The sequence below is a fragment of the Somniosus microcephalus genome, chromosome 7 (assembly GCF_052327205.1).
Source record: "Somniosus microcephalus isolate GS21.2 chromosome 7, FLI_Smic_1.0, whole genome shotgun sequence".
NCBI classification, from domain to species: Eukaryota; Metazoa; Chordata; class Chondrichthyes; order Squaliformes; family Somniosidae; genus Somniosus; species Somniosus microcephalus.
Window position 1 is genome coordinate 18,483,199 of NC_140993.1, and position 13,246 is coordinate 18,496,444.

Sequence of the window (13,246 nt, forward strand, 5' to 3'; positions counted from 1 at the left end):
TATTAGAGTTTTTTGAGGGTGTAACTAACGGTAGATAAGGGGTAACCAATGGATGTAGTATATTTGGATTTTCAGAAGGCATTCCATAAGGTGCCACACAAGTGGTTGTTACACAAAATTAGGGCTCATGGGATGGGGGTAATATATTAGCATGGATTGAGGATTTGTTAGTGGACAGAAAACAGAGAGGAGGAATAAACGGGCTATTTTCAGGATGGCTGGTTGTAGCTAGTGAAGTGCCGCAAGGCTCATGCTTGGGCCTCAGCTATTTACAATGTATATCATTAACTTGGATGAGGGGACAGAGTGTAAAGTAGCCAATTTTGCTGTGATACAAAGCTAGGTGGGAAAGTAAGTTGTGAGGAGGTGGCAAAGGGATATAGACTGGTTAAGTGATTGGGCAAGAAAGTGGCAAAATCTAGAACATAAGAATTAGGAGCAGGAGTAGGCCATAAGACCCTCGAGCCTGCTATAATATGGGGAAGTGTGAAATTATCCACTTTGGCAGGAAGAATGGAAAAGCAGAATATTTTAAAAGGCGAGAGTCTAATAAATGTTGGTATTCAGAGGGATTTGGGGGTCCTTGTACAAGAATCACAGAAAGTTAACATTCAGGTACAGCAAGCAATTAGGAAGGCAAATGGTATGTTAGCATTTATTGCAAGGAGATTGGATTATAAGAGTAAGGAAGTCTTGCTGCAATTATATAGGGTATTGATTGATGAGACCATACCTGGAGTACTGTATACAGATTTGGGCTCCTTACCCAAGGAAGGAGATACATGTCTTGGAGGGGATGCAACGAAGGTTCACTAGATTGATTTCTGGGCTGAGAGGGCTGTCCTATGAGGAGAGATTGAGTAGAATTTGCCTATATTCTTTGGAGTTTAGAAGAATGAGAGGTGATCTGATTTGAAACATATAAAATTCTTAGAGGGCTTGACAGGGTAGATGCTGAGAGGCTGTTTCCCTTCGCTGGAGAGTCAAGAACTAGGGGTCATAGTCACAGATAAGGGGTCGGCCATTAAGGACTGAGATGAGGAGAAATTTCTTCACTGAGGGTTGTGAATCTTTGGCATTCTCTACCCCAGAGGGCTGTGGATGTTCAATCAAAGAGTATATTCAAGACTATGATCAATACATTTTTGGGCACTTAAGGAATCAAGTGATATCGGGATAGGGATGTAAAGTGGAATTGATGTAGAAGATCAGCCATGATCTTACTGAATGGCGGAGCAGGCTCGAGGGGCTGTATGGACTACTCCGGCTCCTAATTCTTATGTTTCTAATATTAAAATACAAAGGCCTAGAAATTCAGTCTGGACACTTTTGGGGTGCTAAAGTCGGGCGTTCGCTAAAGTTAGCGCCCGCCGGAAAGTGTAGGCCACATCGCCGAAATTCAGTAGAGTTGGCCAAGAGTTTGGCCGAGCGCTGAAACTGGCATTGCAATGCTCTCTTCAGGTGCTAAGCCGGCGATGCGGCCTGATAACGCCGAGGCCGGGCGCAGCGCAGGTGCGGTCATGTTTTGATTGACAGCAGACATCCTGACGCCGGCCAGCTCTTGAAGGGGGAAGGGTCGACTTTGACTGCTGCCACGCCCTGCATACTGGAGCCCTGCAGCTAGGCCTCAACACTGCTGGTGGGCCAAAATAGCGCCTGGAGCCATGGAGAGGGCCCATGAACGAGCGCAGCGCTTCTCAGAGCATGCTCTGAGGGTGCTGATTAATGGTGTCGAAAACAAAAGAGAGATCTTGTGCCCGGACAGTGGCAAGAAGGCTCCCAGGAGCCAGTACAGGAAAGCCTGGAGGAAAATCGCCCGCAGGGTGTCATCCACCTGCGATGTCCCCAGGAGTGCGGACCAATTCCGCAAGAAGTACAACGACCTCACTCGGATGGTGAAGGTGAGTACCCTTTCCAGTGTCCTCCTCATCCTTGCATGTGCACCTCACATTATGGGCAAAGGGACCTCAAAGGACTAATGGGCAGCCCTCCTCCCGCAGCAATGGCACTGGCATGATCATCAATAGCACTTTCTGCACTTAACACACTGGCCAAGCTATTCGACCATGGGAGGCAGTGCACACAGCAACAGGGCACCACACTGGCCAAGCTATTCGACCATGGGAGGCAGTGCACACAGCAACAGGGCACCACACTATACTTAGAGGCCGTCCTTTCTCTTGCAGGCCAAGCTGGCGCGGAATTTGAGGAGCCAGTCTGTCACCGGTGGAGGCCGTCCCGAGTACCAGGCGCTCAGTGAGCTGGAGGAGAGCGTGGCTCGACTCATGCGTGGCCGGGTGACTGGCCCTGTTGCCATCGGAGATGTGGACCCTGTACTGGGACCCACTGGTAAGGACATGACCGGTTGGACCTCTGTCGTTGCCCTTGCGCTTCAGATCTACATCCTTTCGCACTGACCGACAAATGCGCATAATGCCACCACTCAGGCCTCCCTCGCTGACGCCCTGTCCTCACTCTAAAGCTACTCTTGTGCCTTCCTGCTTTCAGCTGGTGAGGAGGAGGTGGTCCCTGAAGCTCAGAGTGCCAGGCCCTTGGAGGAGGAGGACGACGAGGACCAGGAGGAAGGCGGCACATCGGGGGAACCCTCATCCGCGCCAGGGGATGGCAATGGAGGGGAGACGTCTGGCCTGCACTAGAGCCAGGGGGAAGTGTTGCAGGGGAGGGCAGATCCTGGGCCCAGTGGGCTCGAAGCACGCGGGAAGGGTCCGGCAGCACGCCGGCCTTCTCCCCAGAGAGGGGAGGTGTTGCAGGGGAGGGCAGATCCTGGGCTCAGTGGGCTCGAGGCACGCGGGAAGGGTCGGCCAGCTCGGCGGCCTTCTCCCCAGAGGGAGAGTCCGCCCTCCAGTCCGGAGACGGTCCTCGCCCAGGAGGTGCGCCTCCTCGATGAGATGTCGGCGGCGTCTGAGCGGCGCCACCAGGAGTTCATGGGGGTTGTGCAACAGATGTCTCAGGCCATTGAGTCCCTGGCTCATAGTGTGGTCGCTTTCGGGGAATCACAGGCCAGGGGGGTCGAACAACTCGCGGCAGCGCACGACAGGGGTGTCCAGCAACTCGCGGCAGCCCAGGACGCGACTCGCGAGATGAGTGGTGCCGCCCAGACACTGGCAGAGCTGATGCGGGCACATACCAGGGCAGTTCGGGCACTCACTTCTGCCACACTCGCTGTGGCGCGGAAGCATCGCCAGGGCACCCGCCGCCCTGCTGCAGCACAGCGGTCTGGCCTCCACCAGATTGCTGCGCTTGTTGCACTGCCAGCCCGGCCGAGTGCCAGTGTCTCTGGCGAGCAGCGCGCGCCTGCCATCAGCCAGCTTGCCCCCATTGGTGCAGCCGACACTGCCACTCCCCCAGCCAAGGTGCGACGAGCTGCTGCTGAGACTGATGCTGGCCAGCCACAGCTGCAGCAGTCAGCAGCCGGCCCCTCCCGGGCCGGGCCTCGTCTAGGCCGACCCCCAAGGGCATCTGCCGACACGCATTGTGGTCCTCATGAGCCTTCCCCCAGCCTTGCCACACCCGCAGGGCCCAGGTTGAGGCGGAGCAGCAGGTCGGGCAGGGGCCAGAGAAGCCTGTCTAAGGACTCGCCCTCTCGGCACACCCATTAGAGTGTGGTGATAGCGGTTTTTTTTTATATTGGGGGGCTTGTGTTCTGGGGGGGCATTATTTTGGTAAGGCCGAGGATCAAGGCATTTTTTGTTTTTATGGGGGTGTTTGTGTTGTGGAGGGGGGGGCTTATTTTTGTAAGGCCGATGATGAAGGCCATTTGGATGGGCAAGTTTTGTTAGTCCTCCCCAGGTTTTGGGAGTGACAGATGTTTTTGACTTTTTTGGGGGTCTTGTCTGTTTTTCTGTTTCATGTGGGAAGGGCCCTGAGTTTGTGAAATAAAGCTTTTTATTTATTCAGCATGTCCACGTCTCAGGTTTCAAGTGGTTGTTGCGTTAACCGGCTGAGGGCTTGCGGTGCGGCTGCCTTCAGGTGCGTTCATTGCCACAGCCCATTCCCTGACAGGGGGCCTAGAAGTGTCGATCAATAAGCCCCCGGCAGACGGCCCTTGGACCTTGTGGCTCCCTCCTGGGCTGGTACTCCTCCTCCTCCTCATGGTCCTCCTGCTCGTTCTCCTGAGGTGGTGGTGCAATGTCAGGTGGCAGTGCCCGAGTCCTGCGGATAGCCAGGTTGTGCAGCATGCAGCACACGACGACGAACTGGGAGACTCTATCCGGCGAATACTGTAGAGATCCGCCGGAACGATCCAGGCAGCGGAACCGTTGCTTGAGGACGCCTATCGTTTGCTCTATGATGTTCCTTGTGGCTAGATGGCTTTCGTTGTATGCCTCCTCCGCTGGGGTCCTGGGCGCGCGGAGCGGGGTCATGAGCCATGTACACAAAGGGTAGCCCTTGTCCCCGATAAGCCATCCCCTTGGTGGAGGCTGTGCCTCGAACATGTCAGCCACAGTAGTCTGGCGCAGGATAAATGCATCGTGGCTGCTTCCTGGGAAGCGGGCATTGACAGCGAGGATGCGCTGCCTGTGGTCACACACCAGCTGTACATTTAGGGAATGGTAGCCCTTCCGGTTGCGGTAATCCTCGGCATTGTGGATAGGTGCCCGCATAGCCACATGCGTGCAGTCAATGGCGCCCTGCACCATGGGGAAGCGCGCGATCCTGGCAAATCCGACTGCACGCTGCTCCTGCCTTTGTCGGGTCATGGGGAAGGAGATGAATTGGTGTCTCCTCGCGAAAAGTGCATCGGTGACCTGCCGGATGCAGCGATGCGCGACGAACTGGGAGATGTTCGCTATGTCCCCAGCAGCGACTTGGAAGGAGCCGCTTGCATAAAAGTTCAGAGCCACCGTGACCTTCACTTCCACCGAGAGAGACGTCCTGCACATCAGCTGTGGACGCAGATCTCTGTGAAGCAGCTGGCAGATCTCTGCAACCACCTCCCTTCTGAAGCGCAGCCTCTTAACACAATGCGCCGCAGTCATGGTGAGATAGGACACCTGCTGCCGGTATTGCCTGAGTGGGTAAGGCCTACGTTGCCGACGCCTGATGGCCCCTCTGCGTCTAGGCATGGCTGGCCCTCTCTCACAGCGTCTGCGAGCCCTTCGCACATAATGCTGCAACTGAGGGTTGGACCCCCATACAGCCCCCATAATAAAGTTGAAAACAGTGAAATCAAATGTCAAAGCACTGGCCAGAAGCCAAAAATACCTCCTATGTTGTCCCAAATCAGTAAGCTGTGTCCCTTGGTCTCTGTCCAGAAATCCAAAGCAGTAAAGTCATTGCAGCAAAATGGCTGGGCTTTATAGGTCGGTGTAAGTGCCCTTTAATTAGCGCTCCCCGAGGCCCACAGGGCCTCTGTTGCGTTCCACTTCACAGTTCTTAGCAGCGCCACGCCCACATTGGGCGGGCGCCACTGAATTTCCGGTTTGGGGCGCACAAACAGCGTTGCACGACGAGATGACGTCATAAGCTGCGCGCGCAGCTGAGTGGGCGCAAACACTTTGCGCCGGCGCTAAATGTCAACTGAATTTGGGCGTTGGCGCAGATCGGTCTGCGCCCGGGCGCTAAGTGCCTAGCGCTGGAAATATACCCCTCTTATGGCGTTACCGGCTGGCGCAACCAACTGAATTTCTAGGCCAAAATGTGTAGTATGTTTAAAAAAAACAAGCTACAGTTGTGATTCTTCTTGATCAATTGTTTTTCTTTTAAAGTTTATTATTGTAAATGTAAACGTTGGAAAGCTTTCACCTGCTGTAAATAATCTGTTTGATTAAAAGTGAAGCTTTGTTTTGGGACAGATGAAATTCACTTTCTAGTGAAGGAATCTGAAGTGATATTCCCTGTCAGTAGTTTCCTCTGCTTTCATTTTTGCTATGCGTGATTTAGCATTTTAAAGCAGGAATGCTGTACAGATGTTAATAATAATCTTATCAGCCTTTGAATTTTTATGCTGTATTGCAAAAATTGATTTATTCTTGATTAGAGGAAGTTTCCTTTATTTTGTTAAGTCTATTGCTTTGCCAATTCCACATTAATGCTGTGTGGCATGCTTATTAATGCTTGTTGGTATGATAATTTGGTAATCTGATCCTGTTGTTTGCAATGGGTTCCGCTTCATACAGAAGAGACTAATCTAGTTTGCCCCTAATCTACTTGAGCACAAACACTGGTCTTACACTGTATCTTCTTAGTTGGTGACTGTGTTTAAGGATATTTTTGATTTAATTTAATCTTAAAAGAATTATTTTAAAAATCTTTACTGTATATCAATTCAATTTCAGGTAAACAAGAAAATGCTGCATTTTGTCTTTACTGCTAAATTGGTTTATTACACAATTATTCTGCAGAATTACTTCAGTCATTTTGTAAATGTGTTAATGGCAAGCAAACCATGCAAAAGTCTAGTATGAAATTTCTACATATACATGAGTATGGCTCTAATCCTATTTCATCAGTCTTTCCATTCATTATCTTACACATTTTTATATATCTTATTTCTGAAAAGCACAATGCAATTTGTAAATTGACTTATTTAAGGGGTCCAAAACTAATACGCCTGTAACTGTTTCACATTATTCAGTAAAGTTATTTTAATGTCATATAATGTTGTACAAGACACACGAGCTACATTACCATGATTAGAGCAGTTATTGAGCTGTGGACATGAAATTTCAAATTGTGATCTGTAGACTTCGAACTATAAATGCACTGAATAATTTAAATGACAATTTTTATTTCAGTGGAAGCAAACAATATTGTTACATTTTTGCGGTTCTTCGAGCTTTGCAAATGATTAGGTTGGGATGTGCTCCTTATGATTCCAGTTGATCTGGTTACATGTGGAGTTTGTTATTGTTGTATCTTACTATGAATCTGAAAGATCAATTTTTTTTGTCTCCTATAATGTTGGCTTCCAGTGGTGCTGTGCATTCCAGTTATTGCAACTTGGTATTGTGTGATTCCCACATCAAACAACAAATGGTAGCTGTGGTCCCCTGTGTTTAGTTGCCTTTTGGTTGAACTTGAGAGTGAGTGGGCGGTGCTTTTTTTTTACTCGTACACGGAGAATGAGTGGAGCCGATGCAGTACACAAATGTGTTTTATGTGTGGGTGTGGACAGTTCTTGAGTGGAGCCTTTTTAAAAAAACATGCTGCGCTGATGTCTAAATTCTGTTGAAAGAAGAGAGAAAGACACGCATTTATATAGCGCCTTTCACAACCACCGGTCATCCCAAGGTGCTTTACAGCTAATGAAGTACTTTTTGAAGTGTAGTTAAAGTTGTAATGTAATGTAGGAAACGCAGCAGCCAATTTGCGCACAGCAAGTTCCCACAAACAGCAATGTGATAATGATCAGATAATCTGTTTTAGTGATGTTGATTGAGGGATAAATATTGGCCAGGACACCGGGGATAGCATAGAATATAAGAGCAGGGAAGTTATGCTAGAACTGTATACAACACTGGTTAGGCCACAGCTTGAGTACAGCGTGCAGTTCTGGTCACCACATTACAGGAAGGATGTGATTGTACTGGAGAGGGTACAGAGGAGATTTACCAGGATGTTGCCAGGACTGGAAAACTTTAGCTATGAGGAAAGATTGGATATGCTGGGCTGGTTTGCCTTGGAACAGAGGAGGCGGACAGGAGATTTAATTGAGATGTGTAAAATTATGAAGGGCCTAGATAGAGTGGATAGGAAGGACCTATTTCCCTTAGCAGAGGGGTCAAGAACCAGGGGGCATAGATTTAAAGTAGTTGGTAGAAGGATTAGAGGGGAGTTGAGGAGAACTTTTTTCACCCAGAGGGGTCTAGAACTCACTGCCCAAAAGGGTGGGAGAAGCAAAAACCCTCATCACATTTAAAAAGTACTTGGATGTGTACTTGAAGAGCCGTAACCTACAGGGCTACGGAACTAGTGCTGGGAAGTGGGATTAGGCTGGGTAGCTCTTTTCCGACTGGCACAGACACGATGGGCCAAATGGCCTCCTTCAGTGTCGTAATTTTTCAGTGATTCTATTACTCCCCTGCTCTTCTTCGAAATAGTGCCATGGGATCTTTTACATCCACCTGAGAGTGCAGCAGGGGCCTCGGTTTAACGTCTCATCCGAAAGACGGCACCTCTGATAGTGCAGCACTCCCTCAGCACTGCACTGGAGTGTCAGCCTGGATTTATTGCGCTCAAGTCTCTGGAGTGAGATTTGAACCCACAATCTTCTGACTCAGAGGCGAGGGTGCTACCCACTGGGCCACAGCTGACTCTGGTTCTATTGCATGTGCACTTTAATAACTATTGAGAGGAGAAAAAGGTATTGGTTTGTTTACTTGGCAAATTCATTCTGATTCTTGGTACTGGGAAGAACCAGTTTTGTTGGAATTTATTATAAATATTGGTGCCACCACATTGACAGAAATTCGAATCGCCCCCCAACTTATTGCTATGTGTATGTCATTGACACAGGGTGAAGTTGTTCATCTCAACATGGTCTCGCTTCTTTGAGCTAGTATTCAGATCCAGCCCCAAGTGAAATAAAAATGAGTAATCTCTACTTAGTCCCTCTTTATAAGTCAGTTAAAGAAGGTTGTCTTGATAATTGGCACATTCAGACCGACATTCAGAGTAACAAATTGCAGCGTTGTATTTGACCCCCTTGTTGCAACACATTCTTTCTCTTTACAGTTTATAAAGATAAAATATACATTTATTTGTTGCAGTAACAACCCTTGGTTGCAAGAGAGTTATAGAATCATAGAATAATACAGCACAGAAGGAGGCCGTTCAGCTCATTGTGCCTGTGCCGGCTCTTTGGTAGAGCAATCCAATTAATCCACTCCCCTGCTCTTTCCCCAAAGCCCTGTAATTTTTTTCCCTTGAAGTATTTATCCAATTCTCTTTTGAATGTTACTATTGAATCTGCTTTCACCACCCTTTCAGGCAGTGTATTCCAGATCATAACAACTCCTTGTGTAAAATAAACCCAAATATATATTTCCTCATGTTGCCTCTGGTTCTTTTGCCAATTACCGTAAATCTGTGTCCTCTGGTTAATGACCCTTCTGCCACTGGAAACAGTTTCTCGTTAATTACTCAATCAAAACCATTAATGATTTTGAACGCCTCTATCAAATCTCCTCTTAACCGTCTCTGCTCTAAGGGGGGAAAAAAACAGCTTCTCCAGCCTACCCACATAACTGAAGTCCCTCATGCCTGGTACCATTCTAGTAAATCTCTTCTGCCTCCTCTCCAAGGCCTTAACATCCTTCCTAAAGTGTGGTGCTCAGGATTGAACACCATACTTCAGCTGTGGCCTAACCAGTGTTTTATAAAGGTTTAGCATAACTTCCTTGTTTTTGTACTCTATTTCTCTCTTAATTTTAGATCTTGTATTGTGCAACAAGACAGGGTTAATTAATAACCTTGTAGTAAAGCAGCCTTTAGGGAAGAGTGACCATAATATGATAGAATTTTATATCGAGTTTGAAAGTGATTTAGTTAAATCAGAAACTAGGGTCTTTAATATAAACAAAGCAAACTACGTAGGTATGAGGGGCAAGTTGGCTAAGATAGATTGGGAAACTACATTAAAAGGTATGACGGTAGACAAGCAAAGCATTTAAAGAATGAATACATAATTTACAACAAATATACATTCCTTTAAGGCACAAAAACCCCACAGGAAAAGTGGTCTAACTGTGGCTAACGAGTGAAGTTAAAGATAGTATTACAGGAAACTTTGTGCTATCCGGCACCGACGGGACCGAGCTGTTGCCGTCCCATCAAAACTGCCGGACAAACCAGCGCTAATGTTGAAACATACGGAGATTTTGAGCTCCGTATCTGGCAACAAACCCTGTTGCTTAGCAACGCTTCTAAACAGTCGGCCGTACCTTGCAAGCGTCTCTGTAGCTTAGCAACAGCTTCAGCGAGACCTTGCAGAGCCTGACTGGTGAAAAAAAAGCAACGAAAAGTAAAAAAACCTAACGAAACGGCTCCTGATTTTTGCCGGTGGCTCGAGCATTCCAGACAGTTAACCTCCGGAAAAACCAAAGTTTCCTGTAGATCAAAGGAAGAGGTTTATAATGTTGCCAAAAAGAGTAGTAAGCCTGAGGATTGGGAGGATTTTAGAATTCAGCAAAGGAGGACCAAGAAATTGATAAGGAAAGAGAAAAAAAATGAGAGTAAATTAGCAAGAGACATAAAAACGGATTGTAAACATTTCTATAGGTACGTAAATAGGAAGAGATTAACGATTTAGACATAGGCAAAAACACAATTTCTAAATGTGCAGATGACACCAAATTGGGCGGGATAGTCAATACTGAGGAAGACTGCCACAAGTTACAGGAGGACATTAATAAACTTGCAGAATGGGCATCTAATTGGCAAATTAAGTTCAACACAGATAAATGTGAGGTACAGTATTACATTTTGGTAGGAAGAATAGGGAGGTCACTTATCACTTGGCGGGTGCAAGCCTAGGTAGCATGGAGGAACAAAGGGATCTAGGAGTACAAATACACAAATCACTAAAAGTTGCGACACAGGTTAGCAAGGCCATAAAAAAGCAAACCAAGCACCAGGGGTTATTTCTAGAGGGATAGAATTGAAAAGTAGAGAAGTTATGCTAAACTTGTGTCGAACCTTGGTTAGACCACACTTGGAGTACTGCGTACAGTTCTGGTTGCCATATTATAAAAAGGATATAGGAGCACTGGAGAGGGTGCAGAGAAGATTTACAAGGATGATACCAGAAATGCGAGGGTATACATATCAGGATCGGATGAACAGGCTGGGTCTCTAAAATTATGGAAAATTTTGAGAGAGTGGATACAGAGAGAATGTTTCCACTTGTGGGGAAGAACATAACAAGCGATCATCAATATAAGATAGTCACCAAGAAATCCAATAGGAAATTCAGAAGAAACTTCTTTACCCAGAGAGTCGTGAGAATGTGGAACTCGCTACCACAGGGAGTGGTTGAAGTGAACAGTTTGGATACATTTAAGGGGAGGCTGGACAAGCATATGAGGGAAAAGGGAATCGAGGGTTATGCTGATAGTTAGATGAGCCTCCTCCCGTCTTTCCTCATGTGGAGCATAAACGCCGGCATGGACTGGTTGGGTCGAATGGCTTGTTTCTGTGCTGTATATCCTACGTAATCCTATGTAGATTAGTCAAAGTAAACGTGGGCCCATTAGAAGCAGAGACAGGAGAAATTATAATGTGCAATAAGGAAATGGCAGAGACATTAAACAAATTCTTTGGCCACGATTTTACTAATGGAGGTGGGTTGGGTGCGGGTCAGGTGGTCGGCAGTATAAATTTGCGATTTTGCCCTAATTGGGCAATTGATTCCCTGCGTGTGCGCTCCCCTGGCCCAATTAGTCTTTTGGGTCAGAAACTCGCCTCTGCTGACGGCATTTATCCAGCTGCTTTTAAGGGCTCCAAGCAACCTTGTTTCATTTTCTGCCTCTGTACTTCCAGTGTGAATACTTTGCTAATTGTTTGATACTCCTGAAATGTCTAGCTCAAGGCCCAAGGCCTCGCCTCGCTTTGATGATGACTGCCTCCATGCTCTGGTGGAGGGAGCCAGAGCTCAAAAGGAGGTGCTCTTTCCTTCCTCTGTGAGGAAAAAATCTCCCCAGCAGACCAAAGCTGTGTGGCTGCATCTGGCTCAGGAGATAAACTCCAGGTCGTTGTGTAGCAGAACCTGGCTGCAGTGCCGAAAGAGGTTCAATGACCTTGTCCGCACAGGAAAAGTGAGTATACCATCACCTTTACCCTCATTCTGCTCCCCATCTCCTCTCCGCATCAGCACTCTGCATTGTCAACCTACTCCGACACATCCCACTTTACCCTTACATCCCTTGCACCCTTAACCATCCCTCTCTATGTACAGAATCACTTCACGATTCGACTATGCTGCCCTCACACTCCTTATCACTGTTATGCAATGACAACAACTAACAACACACAGGGATTGGTATTGGGACCTCACTCCATCTTTATCTCATTCTAAGCATCTATGCTATGGATTCTCTACACTCACTTCATCATTCTCACTCAAACTCCACTTGTGTCTGTCATTGCAGGAAAAGAGAGCCCACAATAAGAGGGAAAGGGCAAAGACAGGAGGAGAGCCACCCTCAACAGCCCATCTCACCAGCATTGAGGAGGCGGCCCTAAAGATCGTTGGAGCTGAGGAGGATCTGGAAGTGGGGGACGGACAGACGGGCGCATCAGAGCAAGCTGGTGACAGAATAGTTTTGCATCTCTCATTTACACTGCATGAGTGACTGATATGGCTTCTGATGCTCATACAGATTGACTTATGATCATCTGCACAAACCCATGTGCATGCTACGTTAATATCACATGTCTAACTCATACCTTTACGCTCCCACAGGACCATCGACAGCCCCCCTCCCCACTGTCCAGGAGTAAGAGCCAGAGCCAGAAGACTCCTCAGAGGATCCTGCAACTTCTGAGGGCGCAGTGTCAACAGAAATAAGCGCACCCAGCACCAGCGCAGAAATGCACACCTCAGTGGGACCTTCGGGAGATAGAGTAGCTTTGTCACCTGGTGTATCATAGCTCACAAGTGAGCATCAGCGGATGGTGGAGACAGGGACAGCAATGGACAGTCCTCATCAGAGGCTGCAGGGCGCTCCCAGCTCTGCTCAGCTGCATGTGGACCCTGTGCCTCTGGGTCCATCCAGAAAGAGAGCGGTGCTGGAACTCCAGGAACAAATGCAGGAGTCTCTGGCAGGTTTTATCTCCAGGGTTACTGCGAGTGTGGAGAGGATGGAGGAGTCAATGTCTAACATGAGCAGTGCCTTTGTGGAGGCAATGGCGCATGAATGTACCACCACGGAAAGGATGGCAACCTCCGTGGAAAGGCTGGCTACGGCCATGGAGGAAATAAGTCACCAGAGTCAGGAAAACATGGTGAATGTTCAGAATAGACTGACATCTCTGGAGGAGTGATGGGCAGCTACTGAGCAGAGAAACCTGAGCTTCATGGAAGTCTTTTTGAGCAGGACTGCCAGTGCAGATATGGGTCCTCATGGCCCCCCTGATGTGCAGCAAGGTGCTGTCCAACCACTTGCTAGCACTGAAGTGGGGCTGACCCATGAGAGGGATGTTGGTGGCAGGCAACAAGGAAGTGGGGGCTCCTCTCCAAGTGCTCACATTCCCATGCCACTGAGTATCGCTTGGTCAAAGCCCC

At 47.9% G+C, this 13,246-nt stretch overlaps 1 protein-coding gene across 2 annotated transcripts in view; it reads left to right on the top strand.

The window, feature by feature from the left end:
- Positions 1–11,543: 11,543 nt before the first annotated feature.
- LOC147114545 (serine/threonine-protein kinase 3-like) overlaps positions 11,544–13,246 on the top strand; it is a 180,920-nt gene continuing 179,217 nt past the window's right edge. The window contains exons 1-2 of one of the 2 annotated variants that reach the window (XM_085992283.1): positions 11,544–11,777; positions 12,111–12,270. The gene's annotated coding sequence lies outside the window, so the exon portion shown is untranslated. The remainder of the gene's footprint in view (positions 11,778–12,110; positions 12,271–13,246) is intronic. The other variant, XR_015078952.1, reaches the window with a different exon arrangement.